We start from the raw sequence: 13,885 nt of genomic DNA on the forward strand, positions 1-13,885 counted from the left end.
TGTGTGTGTGTGTGTGCGAGAGAGAGATAGGTTCCTGTATCTCCTCCCTGATGGTCACAATAAGAAGAGAGCATGTCTTAAGTGATGGGTGTCTTTAAAGATGTGTGTCACCTTTTGACAGTGTTCATGAGTGTGTGGAGCTTATCTCCGTGATGAAGCTGGCCTAGTCTCCACCCTTTCAACCCTGTGCATGGGAGCCTTCATATCCAGTTAGAACACATCTGCAGAAATTTGCTAAAGTCTTTGAGATATTGACTCCCTTCAAACTCCTAATGAAGTATAGCTGGAGGCATACCTCCTTCTTCATTACGTCAATATGTTGGGATAGATCCTCTGACATTAACATCCATGAAATGACTCCTCATTGAGAAATTGGTGTTTTCCCAGTTTCCAGATTCTGAAGTCCAAAATCAATTCCTTGTTCTTACTGGCATTGAGTGCAAGTTTGTTGTTGCAAAACCACTCGACCAGCTCGTCTATCTCCCATACGTCTTCCTGTCACCATCTGAAGTTCTGTTAGCAGTTGTGCTGTCAACAAATTTATGAATCACATTTGAGCTGTGCCTGGCCCCACAGTCATGGGTGTAGAGAGAGTAGAGCAGTGGACTAAGCATGTATCCTTGAGGTGTGTCAGCAAGGAGATGATGTTACCACCAGCTTCAACCGCTCCCTCTGGAAGAATTCAAGGAATCTGGAAGGTTGAGGCTTTCTCAGTCTCTTTGAATGCCTCTAAGTGAGCCCATGTTCAAGCCAGTCTGCTACCTCAAAGTCGATGTACGTTTATTATCACTGTATATATCACCATATAAAACCCTGAGGTTCATGTTCTTGCAGGCATTTATGGGAAAATAAAGGAATGCAATAGAATTTATGAGTAACTGTGCATCAAGTCTGGCAAACAACTAAATTGCAAAAGAAGACACATTATGCAGATAACAATAAGTGAGTACCTTCCAAGATACGTGACATTCTGGAGCAATAAGCAAATCGTTTGAGCAACACAGTGTATCAGGAGGCATCTGTGGAGAGACTATTTATTTTATTTCAAAATGAAGCCTATTTATAAAAAGTATACATACATCACAATGATGAAAATTGTGGTCAACTCTCTGCAATTTTAATGCCATTTATTCATTCCATTGCTGTTTCAATGTATTGAAACAAGTTAACACTTTTTTTTAACTGTAGCACCCTTGCCCTTGGGTTGATGCACCATTTTGTTGTTTGAAGGTATCCCCACCTGACTGATTATTCTCCAGTAGCGGAGTGAGTGTTTCAGCAAGTTGAGAGCTGGAGGGAGAGAGCAGGGAAGAATCCATTCAGAACTCAATATTGATCATCTTACAACTTTTGAAAGAGCATTTGAGCAATCAAATGTACTGAACTTATTTTAAATCTATGAAGAGCTGTGGTAAAGGGATTGTCTCATAGGCTGGAAAATTGGTTTGTGGAGAGCCACGTCAGTAACTGATTAAATGCATTTGCCACACCTAACTTCTCAAAACACAGTTTTACTTTCATTCTTTGCCTAACTGACGACCTCCTCAGCTGTAAGATCTCCTGTTGTGCTGAATCCATACACAATTGCTGAACCTCAGTCCAGGTAGGATCCTTGCCCATCTCTCTCCTGCACCATCTTCAAAGTAGTAACATTGTTCCTACAGTGTTCTGTGGAGAATTGAATGGGTGAGTAGTTGACGTGTTTAAGTTTAGAAGAACTTCCTGGCTATCAAAACTTATGACTCTATTTATGAAGTCGCACTTTAGAATAAACAACTGAATTTATGGTGTCTCCTTCAAACACTTATACACATACAGTTCACATCCAGTTTTATGTGTAGCTACAAGTTCCTCGTAGTTCACCAAGGAAACAGGAAACCAATGGCTGAATTGTACAGAGGCAGGCAAAGTCCAAAAAGGTTGCTGGTCTCATAATTGTACCTTGCTTCAGTGCTTAGGTGTCAATGTGACAGACTGTTCAACCTTGCATATGTGTGTGTGTTTGTGGGTCTGCATCTCTGTTTTAGTTTGCGACTTTGCTTTTGATTTTATATAAGGATGAGTCTCTATTTATGTATGGATGTGTGTGTGTGTGGCTTTGCAGGTGCATTTTTGTGTGTGCGCTGTTGTGTGTGTACATGTTTATGTGTTTATCTGGGTGTGTACTCTTGTGTGTGAGTTTGTGTGTATTCATGTCTGTGTGGATGTGGGAATTTCTGAGTCTGCGTGTGTCATGTTTTTGTGTGTCTGCTTGTGTGTGTGTGTGTGTGTGTGTGTGTGTGTGTGTGTGTGTGACTTAGTGAGCTGTTGACATGCTAAGTTTGTAAGTGTGGCAATACGTGTGGGCTGCCACAATATAATTTTCACTATGTGACAAATACAACATGATTTTATCATGTGTGTGGTTGTGTGTGTTTCTCAATAAATAAATAATCCTGCAGTGACCACAGGCTCTAATTTGAAAAACCAAGATGTGACAATTATTTTTCAGGTCAGAATATATAATTTATGAAAAATATACATAAACAAAGACTGACAAACAACCAATGTGCAGAATAAGACAGACTGTGCAAATAAAAATATAAAGAAATAATGGCTCATGGATCTCCGGCTTCTTCCTCCTGTACTCAATGATCAACTTGCTGAAGTTTAATTAGTTAAGTTAGTTTAATTCAAATACTCTTACTGCAAGTGTTATTAGCACAACATCTTGACTGAACTGTTCTGTGTAGTAATGTACTGTTCTAAGTTACCTTACACCAAAATCAGTAAAATCTTGTAAACAGTGACTTGTCATTTTTGAGATAAACCCTTCATCACAGAACAAGCTCTTTGGCCCCATGTGTCAGTGCTGACGACTAACCACCTACTTACACCGATCTCAGTTCATCTTCCTATAGTCCAATCAAATCCTCCAAGACTCTACCCCTTGCCCACAAAATACAATTTATATGATGCTGCTCAAGTAAGTCTTTCATTACAGCTGTGCATACAAGTACTTCTGTGTGTGAGAATAAACTTGGTATCAACTTTAAAACGGCCAACCAATCATACTCAGCTTCCTCACTGACTCAAAAATAACTTTGGTTTCCTGTGGGTGGAGATTGTGACATCTGCTGCTTGTTTGATAAGGTCCTGTTTACCAAGTCCACACTCTAACTTTCGAGTTCCTGGAAGGCGCGTGCTTTACAACACTAGCAGTCCACAGTCGGTGTTTTCCCTGTGACCACGTGGGTTTTCTCTGGGAGCTTTGTTCCCCCTCACCGCACAAAGACATTCCAGAGACGTACGGGTTGGGGTTACTGAGTTGTGTCCATGCTTTGTTGTTGGCAGAAGTGCGGCAACAACTGCGGGCTGCCCAGCGCATTCTTAGATGGCTCTGGTAGTTGATGCAAATGATGCATTTCTCCTTCTGCCTCCATCTTCAGATTAATGTGTGATAAATATAGCCATGGGTCTGTGAGGTGATTATGGGAGGGGCAGCAGAGAAGGGGGCACTGTGGGAGAATGGACTGCAGCAGTGTGTCTGGAGATGGCGAGGGAAGCCCCGGGTTATGGCATATGCATGCCTGTGGATGTAGCTGGTTGTGACAGAATACAGTACTGTGCAAAGTCTTGGGCACATGTACATAGCTAGAGAGCCTGCAACCTTTTGAGCAGTTTGTCAATGTGGAGCAGAGAGCAAGTTTGTAAATCTGGCAGCAGAAAAGCATGATGGGGATCATGGAAATGATGAGACTCCATGCACCCATCATACAAGCTCTTCTCGCTCCTGCCATCTGGCAAAAGGCACCTAAGCATTTGGGCTCTCACGACCTGACTACGAACATTTTCGTCCCGAAGCCGTCAGACTCGTCTGTAGTGTTCTCGTGCAGTGTGTTGCAACTCTGACTAAACACCAAGTTAAACCAGAGCCAATGAGGACAGAGTTGCAGTAAGAGTAACCGTTTACTGTTCACTCTTCCACATTAACATCGTATGGTGAAAACTATTGATAAAATAATACAAAACCAATACAGCGTTTGTTTCCTTCTTGACACATTTGCATCATAAATATTTGTAAAAATAAAACTATAACAAAATGTACTACATTAAAGTACAGCATACAGGCAGAATCTGCTTAAGCCATCAACAGCTTTAGGTAGACTCCAACACAATCTGTCCAGCAATGCTTACAATGGCACAAGAAAATAAACCTCATCAACCGACATTTATTTTAACTGAATCAGCTTTAATATTTTTACTTCAACATATCAATTGTCATATGAACCTACAGCGTTGCTTCTATGATGTTTCTTTGTGGGTAGAAATGGAGCGTTCCACATTGGTCCTGCACATGCAGGCCCTCTGTTTCTCGAAACTAGAACTTACACACAAGACGCGACCAAACCAGGGGTGCTGTCATTGCTTGCCGTAATATATCATAGACAATGAATTTTACCTTTGTTAAACTGTAACGGAGTTATTAACCTTTATCGTTAACTAGAAATACTTACAAACAAACTACTTAAAGTGGAAATTTAATAAAGTTAAATAAATGCCTTAAGGGCAACACACTCCCCACCTGACCTTTGTCACGGTACTGAACTTTAATCTCTAGATCAGTCTTTGGGTAGAACACGGAACAGAACTTTAGCTCAGTCTTTAGGTAGAAGTAGTACTACCTCTGCAAATAGTCTCTGTCTGGAATAGAACATGACAATAGTTTGACATTTTTAGGATAATTAATGTCTTTGAAAACAAACGTAGTACTGAAATTTTGTTATCTGCAGAAGTTTTAAAAAAATAACTTTGTGCAGTCAACAAATTAAATCCTAAACACTCCTGTATACTGTACTTGGTTAGTATCACGCTAAAAAAAAATTGCCAATTTGTCAGCAATATCTCAATTCCACTTATCACTGATACTACAGATGTGGCAGGGTTCAGTTTTAATGCTTTGACATCACTCTTTTTACATTTATCTCTGAAAACATAAATGCAGCCATGCAGCTGGCAATCTTCCACAGAGAGGGCACAGGACTCCAAACTTCGGGGAAGCGCAGTCTGGTAAAGCTGATTAGCAGTGGGTTGTAACATACCAGAGAATCTCCTTCAGCTACTGTTAAAATCAGGTCCTTGTGATTAGCAGCATGCGTACGGCCTGCAAAGGGGAGGTGATATGATTTTAACTGGCATGTCCTGGAACACGTGTCAAAACACTGAATGAGACAAGATGGTTTGATAAAGAAGTCCAGGTCATTCTATTCCTCACCCAGTAGATAGATAGTTCCATTATGGTGAACACCAGCAGCACAAGACGCTGTAGTCTCCAGCCGATTAGCTTCAACCCACACATTATCACAGACCACATAATAATGACAGCACTAGAAGGTGTATTCTGAAGGGTTTTCCCACCCGATGAATAAATTGCATCTTCACTTGGGACAGTTACAAGAGTGTACTGAAGACAATGAAGGCAGTGATGAGCATTGTTCCCACTCCATTGTCTCCATGTTGCACTTCCACATCCGTCGTGAGATGGAGCCAGCTACAACATACGGGTCACTTCCATGCTTGCACGCGGCAGTAATCTGCTGGCGCAATCGATTTTGCCCACTGACACTGATAGCATCATCATCACAGTGCAAAGACACTGCCAGTGAGTGTGTCCGAGTGTCTTCTTTTCTAATCAGGTAAATATGGACAATTCGACTAATTTCCTTTAAACTGGATTCCAGGTTCTCAAAGTATTGTGCTCGTCCTTCCTTGTCATGACCAATCCAGGTTTCTATTGCTTTGGCTGGTTTCTGAGAGTGGGGAACACCATGTGGGCCATGAAGCTCTCTTAGATCTTGAAGTGAGTCTCTCCAAGCTTCCCATCTGCTTAGCTTGTCTTCTGGTAGTGGAGTGTCCCAGTTGGGGAGCTCGGAGGTAAGTCCTCTGAGGAGGGCTCTTCCCTGGATTGTAACCAGTGCCAGTAGACCCAGGGGATCGAAAACACTGTTGACAGTGGAGAGAACTCCACGGCGGGTAAATGGTTTGTTCGTGGTCAGCATGGAGAACGTGAATGTGTCAGTTGTGATCTTCCAAAGGAGACCCAACCTCCTTTCTCCACCTAGATCTAGGTCCTTGATCGCTGGAGCACAGTCAACCGGTGGGTAGGCCTCCATGACTGCCTGCTCTTTGTTGTTGACAAGTGCTGGCTTGGCTCTCTGAACGGTAGTGGGGTAATCCAATTGTTTGCTTCATCTCTGAAGACCTTGGTGTCCATTATTTTTAAGAAGATGGTGTCTTCCACTGATGGAGCAAGTTTATTGTCGTGCTCAGATTGGGCAAAGACTGACTGTCTCAGTATCTTCTCAGTTACTTTACTATGCTTGGACCTTTGTTGTGCTTCTTTGATACACATAATGCTTGTAGAGGGCTGAAAAATTGAATGGCGGCCACTCTCTAGCACATTAGTCCTGAGCGTGTTCACTGTCGGTTTGTGTACATTGCCAGGGCACACCTCTCCTATCACCACCCAGCCCAGATCCAGTTGTTGGGTGAAGGGGGTGTCATGTGGTCTATTGATCTGCTGTCTGACTGTGCACCTCAAGAACATCTCTTCCAAATAGCATAATTATTTCTGCTTCTGGATCCAGCTCTGGGATGTGGTGGAGATGTGGCTGGTGTAGCACTGTGCTTGGCATCGGAATCTCAGATTGGTTATTCAAGATCTCGTTGCACTCCAACAGCAGAGGGAGACTAATGACGATTTTGCCATCCAGTGACTCGAGATTAAAGCTTTCTGTCTCCCTGCCAGATGTTTCTGCGATGCCAGAGCAAGTTCTGAGGTAGTATGGGAATGGATTACTCTCTACGCTGAACAATTCAAAGAACTCTAGTCTGACTAGTGAGCGGTTGCTCTGGTCGTCCAGTATTACTTAGACTTTGATGGCCTTGTCTTTGGCTCCCTTAGGGTATACCTTAGTGAGGCAGTTCTTTGAGCATGAACGACTTGACTGACCTGAACCGCAAACTTCTGTGCAGCTTGAGTTAACAATAGTTGTATCAGGGTGATCCTTACCCTCCCTGCCATCCTCTTGTGAGGGTGAAGAAGCCTTGGCAGTTTGTGGTGATGGGCCGGGATGCATGGCCCCATCGTGATTAGTGCTGTTGCATTCTGAGCACTTTACGGGAAATGTACACTCTCTAACGAGGTGGGAGGTAGAGGAACAGCACTTAAAACATATTCCTTTTTCCTTGAGAAGAGCTATTCTTATGTCAAAGGGTTTGTTTCTAAACATTGTACATTTTCTGAGGGGGTGGGGTTTGTTGTACAATGAAGAATTCTTGCTAGGCTCATTGTTGGTTGTGGACACTTCAGTTTTATGCACTAAGACAGGTTTATTGATGGCAAAATTATTCGAAATGGACTTGACTGGCTTGGTGTGAGTTGTGGTGCTACTTTGATTGATGAAGCTAGGGTTGTTTCGTGTCTTCGCCTCCTCGCACACAAACCTACTAAAATACTTAAAGGTGGGGAATCTACCACCGTTCTCTTCGTCTTACTCTGTGCCAATAGACACCCACCTCTTCTGCAACCCAAATGGAAGTTTGTCCACAATTGGTCCAATTCCGCGTGAAGTATCTAGGTACGACAGGTCAGTTAAATAGCCGTCTTCTTTAGCACCTTCAATCTCCATGAGTAAATCTCTGAGTTCTTGTAGTTTAGTATGGTCTTTGGCTGACGCCCTAGGAAAATTGTCCAGCCATTGAAATAGCGCCCTTTCAATAATTTCAGGGGCCGCATAGCACTCCCGAAGTCTTTCCCATGCTTTGCGTAAGGCTAGCTTGGGGTCATTGACGTACATTGAGCGTGTGCGTTTCACCTGTTCACTTGATTCCTTTCCCAGCCATTTAGTCATAAGGTCCGACTCTTGGGTTGTAGTGACCTGGACTTCGCTGGCTTCACTGGTGAATGAGGAGTACCATGCACAGTAATTTTCAGGCTTATCCTCAAACTGATACAGTCCTGAATTGACGAGGTCTCGTTGTGCTAAATGCTGTGCCAAGGGTTCTGCTACAGGTGGCGTCCTAGCTGGAGGATTATCTTGGGGGGCATACAATTGAGCACTTACGTTCATTATGGGATTTGATGTTCTGCCTTCAGCCTTTGTCTCTGCTCTTGCCGAATCTGGTAAGTTTGGTGTCGGGAAGTATTTGTTGTCAGCCCTTTCATTCTTGAGTTTGTTGCAAAGTTGCAGTTGTGAGTTATCTTCCCCAGCTGGATGCAACGCAATGAAGCTTCCCTACGATTTCACATGAGATGGGATACCAACAGGCAAGTATGGAGAGGGAAAATGAATCTGCAGGTCCATTTGAGATTGGACATATTCACTGGTACGTTCCAATTTGGCCCTTTCTGATGCAGGTTTTACAGTTTCATCTAGAACATGCATTTCTAGCATTTTCCAATGCTTCTGCTTCCACCATGGCTGCATCAGCTTCCCGTTGTAGCATCAGCACTTCTAACTCTGCATCTATCCTTCCCTTTTCCAACTGGTCTTACGGTCCTCTTCTTGTACTTCCCGCTTCTCTGGCAGCCTTTTCCACGTTCAGTTTTGCTTCTTGGTTAGCGTATGGCACTCGCACCTTGGCGGCTTCTGCTTTAGCTCTTGCGAGGGCAGCCACACTTGCTGACATGCTACTGCTCCTGGCACTGAATGCAAATGACTTGATTCTTGATTGCGAAGACATCGTACCGCTTGTCGAAAAATCTAGTGACAGCTCCCTTTCACTGTAGCGTTCTCGTGCAGTGTATTAAAACTCTGACTAAACACCAAGTTAAACCAGAGCCAATGAAGACCGAGTCGCAGTAAGATTAACTGTTTACTGTTCACTCTTCCACATTAACGTTGTAGAGTGAAAACTGTTGTTAAAATAATACAAAACAAATACAGTTTTTTTCCTTCTTGACACATTTGCATCATAAATATTCGTAAAAATAAAACTATAACAAAATGTACTACATTAAAGTACAGCATACAGGCAGAATCTGCTTAAACCATCAACAGCTTTAGGTAGACTCCAACACAATCTGTCCAGCAATGCTTACAATGGCACAAGAAAATAGACCTCATCAACCGTTATTTCTTTTAACAGAATTAGTGTTAATATTTTTACTTCAACATATCAACTGTCATATGAACTTACGGCGTTGCTTCTATGATGTTTCTTTGTGGGTAGAAATGAAGCTTTTCATGTTGGTCCTGCACATGCAGGCCCTCACTTTCCTGTTTCTCTTACACACAAGACGTGACGAAACCGGGGGTGACATCATCACATGCCGCGATATATCATAGACAATGAATTTTACCTTTGTTAAACTGTAACGTAGTTATCAACCTTTAATTTTAACTATAAATACTTACAAACAAATTATTGAAAGAGGAAATTCAATAAAGTTAAATAAATGCCTTATTGGCAACACATCCTCAATACCCAGAGCCAAGACCTACACCAACCTACTGCCCTCTATTGTGCCTATTGTCTTTATTGTACTGCCTATTATTTATTGTGCTGCCTGCACTGTTTTCTGCATTTTCTGCAGTCCTGTGTAAGTCTGTAGTCTAGTGTAGTTTTTGTGTTGTTTTTAGTAGTTTCAGTGTAGTTTTTCTATTGTTTCATGTAGCACCATGGTCCTGAAAAATGTTGACTCATTTTTACTAAGTATTGTACCAGCAGTTGTGGTTGAAATGACAATAAAAAGTGACTTGACTTGAATGGTGAGGATGGCGCACAGTGTGAGGGGTGTGGGACAGGTGATAGAGGAGAGCCAGGGTGTGGGAATGTGTCACGTGGGTGCAGGCACACCCAGCTCTGAGGTAGCAGGTCAATAGACAATAGACAATTGACAGTAGGTGCAGGAGTAGGCCATTCAGCCCTGCTAGCCAGCACCACCAATCACCGTGATCATGGCTGATCATACACAATCAGTACCCCATTCCTGCCCTCACCCCATATCCCTTGACCCCGCTACCTATAAGAGCTCTATCTAACTCTCTCTTGAATGCATCCAGAGACTTGGCCTCCACTACCTTCTGGGACAGAGCATTCCACATATCCACCACTCCCTGGGTGAAAAAAGTTTTTCCGCATCTCTGTTCTAAATGGCCTACCCCTTATTCCTAAACTGTGGCCTCTAGTTCTGGACTCACCTATCAGTGGGAACATGCTTCCTGCTTCCAATGTGTCCAATCCCTTAATAATCTTATATGTTTCAATCAGATCCCCTCTCATCATTCTAAATTCCAGTGTATACAAGCCCAGTCGCTCCAATCTTTCAACATATGACAGTCCCGCCATTCCGGGAACTAACCTTGTGAACTTACGCTACACTCCCTCAATAGCAAGAATGTCCTTCCTCAAATTTGGAGACCAAAACTGCACACAGTACTCCAGGTGTGGTCTCACCAGGGCCCTGTACAGCTGCAGAAGGACCTCTTTACTCCTATACTCAATTCCTCTTGTTATAAAGGCCAGCACGCCATTAGCTTTCTTCACTGCCTGCTGTACCTGCATGCTTGCTTTCATTGACTGATGTACAAGAACACCTAGATCTCGTTGTACTTCCCCTTTTCCTAACTTGACTCCAAAAATTGACTTGGAGAAATTTGCTAAAGTCTTTGAGATATTGACTCCCCTCAAACTCCTAATGAAGTATAGCTGCAGGCATACCTCCTTCTTCATTACGTCAATATGTTGGGATAGATCCTCTGACATTAACATCCATGAAATGACTCCTCATTGAGAAATTGGTGTTCTCCCAGTTTCCGGATCCTGAAGTCCAAAATCAATTCCTTGTTCTTACTGGCATTGAGTGCAAGTTTGTTGTTGCAAACCCACTCGACCAGCTCGTCTATCTCCCGTACGTCTTCCTGTCACTATCTGACGTTCTGTTAGCAGTTGTGCTGTCAGCAAATTTATGAATCACATTTGAGCTGTGCCTGGCCCCACAGTCATGGGTGTAGTGAGAGTAGAGCAGTGGACTAAGCATTTATCCTTGAGGTGTGTCAGCAAGGAGATGATGTTATCGCCAGCTTCAACCGCTCCCTCTGGAAGAATTCGAGGGATCTGGAAGGCTGAGGCTTTCTCAGTCTCTTTGAATGCCTCTAAGTGAGCCCATGTTCAAGCCAGTCTGCTACCTCAAAGTGAATGTACGTTTATTATCACTGTATATATCACCATATAAAACCCTGAGGTTCATTTTCTTGCAGGCATTTATGGGAAAATAAAGGAATGCAATAGAATTTATGAGTAACTGTACATCAAGTCTGGCAAACAACTAAATTGCAAAAGAAGACACATTATGCAGATAACAATAAGTGAGTACCTTCCAAGATACGTGACATTCTGGAGCAACAAGCAAATCGTTTGAGCAACACAGTGTATCAGGAGGCATCTGTGGAGAGACTATTTATTTTATTTCAAAATGAAGCCTATTTATAATAAGTATACATACATCACAATGATGAAAATTGTGGTCAACTCTCTGCAATTTTAATGCCATTTATTCATTCCATTGCTGTTTCAATGTATTGAAACAAGTTAACACTTTTTTTTAACCGTAGCACCCTTGCCCTTGGGTTGATGCACCATTTTGTTGTTTGAAGGTATCCCCACCTGACTGATTATTCTCCAGTAGCGGAGTGAGTGTTTCAGCAAGGTGAGAGCTGGAGGGAGAGAGCAGGGAAGAATCCATTCAGAACTCAATATTGATCATCTTACAACTTTTGAAAGAGCATTTGAGCAATCAAATGTACTGAACTTATTTTAAATCTATGAAGAGCTGTGGTAAAGGGATTGTCTCATAGGCTGGAAAATTGGTTTGTGGAGAGCCACGTCAGTAACTGATTAAATGCATTTGCCACACCTAACTTCTCAAAACACAGTTTTACTTTCATTCTTTGCCTAACTGACGACCTCCTCAGCTGTAAGATCTCCTGTTGTGCTGCATCCATACACAATTGCTGAACCTCAGTCCAGGTAGGATCCTTGCCCATCTCTCTCCTGCACCATCTTCAAAGTAGTAACATTGTTCCTACAGTGTTCTGTGGAGAATTGAATGGGTGAGTAGTTGACGTGTTTAAGTTTAGAAGAACTTCCTGGCTATCAAAACTTATGACTCTATTTATGAAGTCGCACTTTAGAATAAACAACTGAATTTATGGTGTCTCCTTCAAACACTTATACACATACAGTTCACATCCAATTTTATGTGTAGCTACAAGTTCCTCGTAGTTCACCAAGGAAACAGGAAACCAATGGCTGAATTGTACAGAGGCAGGCAAAGTCCAAAAAGGTTGCTGGTCTCATAATTGTACCTTGCTTCAGTGCTTAGGTGTCAATGTGACAGACTGTTCAACCTTGCATATGTGTGTGTGTTTGTGGGTCTGCATCTCTGTTTTAGTTTGCGACTTTGTTTTTGATTTTGTATGGGAATGTGTCTATTTATGTGTGTGTGTGGCTTTGCAGGTGCATTTTGTGTGCTCTTGTGTGTGCACATGTTTGTGTATGCATCTGTGTTCATGTTTGTGTGTATCTGGGTGTGTACTCTTGTGTGTGAGTTTGTATTCACGTCTGTATGGATGTGGGAATTTCTGCGTCTGCGTGTGTCGTGTTTTTGTCCATGTGTCTTAGAGAGCTGTTGATTTGCTAAGATGGCTCCTTAAATAGGGCAATATTTGTGTGCTGCCACAATATAATTGTCACTTTTTCTGACAAATATAATTTGTTCTTATCATGTGTGTGGGTGTGTGAGTTTCTCAGAAAGTAAAAAATCTTGCAGAGACCACAGGTTCTAGTTTGCACAAACCAGGATGTGTCAGTTATTTTCCAGGGCAGAGGGAGTGCAGCACTGTCAGTGCAGCCCTCCAGAGGAGACGTAAAACCGAGGTCTCACCTGTGCTCAGAACTGGCTGCAGTTCTCATCTGGCCACAGTCTGAAGGAAAGAAGGTTCTGCCTCCCTGGCCATTAGTCAAAGTCACTTTGTATAAGAAAAAAGTTACCTGGTGCATACATTTATGTTGTAAATTTAGGTATGTGACTTGAATGGGCTGCTAGGGCAGGTGACAGAAGCATGTAGGATAGCGACACTTGGACAGGCGCATGAATAGGCAGGGCATGGAGAAGTATGGATCATATACATGCAGATGGGGTTAGTTTAGCCAGCCAGCATTCATCAGCATACGACTGCAAATAGATGGGATTATTGGTACTCTGTTCCACTTTATTAGGCTCCTACTGTACCTAGTGAAGTGTCCACTTAGTATAAGTCTGTGGACTTCTGCTGCTGTAGCACAACTTCTTCAATGTTCATCAGGTTGTGTGTTCTGTACGGCACTGTCGTTATGTGTGGTTATTTGAATAACTGTCTGCTTGTACCTGTCTGACCGTTCTCCTCCGACCGCTCTCATTAACAAGCCCTGTTTACCCACAGAACAGCTGCTCATTGGATGGTGTTTGTTTATTGCTTCATTCTTTTTTAACTCTAGAGACTGTTCTGTGTGATAATCTCAGGGGAATCAGTGGTTTCTGAGATACTCAAACCACCCCATCTGGCACCATCCATGGTCAAAGTCACTTGGATCGCGTTTCTTCACCACACCGTTCTGATGGTTTGGTCTGCACAACAAATGAGCCTCTGGACCATGAGCCGACATCATCACGTCCATTTCAGTCACTCTCTCTATACCTACTACCATCACGTGGGATATACTTACATGTGAGAAGATTTCCCACCAGGCTCAAAGGAAGATTCATTCACGCTGTGATAGAGCTCTTCAAAGGACATCTTGTACAATAAAGGTAAACTCATACCCTCACAATTTACCTTATTGTGTCCCTTGCACCTCATTG

General features: G+C 42.7%; 1 protein-coding gene across 4 annotated transcripts in view; it reads left to right on the plus strand.

The window, feature by feature from the left end:
- Positions 1–13,885, plus strand: part of LOC132394505 (uncharacterized) — a 47,372-nt gene that overhangs the window by 4,178 nt on the left and 29,309 nt on the right. For 3 of the 4 annotated variants that reach the window (XM_059970759.1, XM_059970756.1, XM_059970758.1), the window contains exon 2: positions 13,522–13,834. The gene's annotated coding sequence lies outside the window, so the exon portion shown is untranslated. Of the gene's footprint in view, positions 1–11,953; positions 12,096–13,521; positions 13,835–13,885 lie in introns of those variants that run through there. The other variant, XM_059970757.1, reaches the window with a different exon arrangement.

Source organism: Hypanus sabinus, chromosome 5 (genome assembly GCF_030144855.1).
Source record: "Hypanus sabinus isolate sHypSab1 chromosome 5, sHypSab1.hap1, whole genome shotgun sequence".
In the NCBI taxonomy this organism is placed as follows: domain Eukaryota; kingdom Metazoa; phylum Chordata; class Chondrichthyes; order Myliobatiformes; family Dasyatidae; genus Hypanus; species Hypanus sabinus.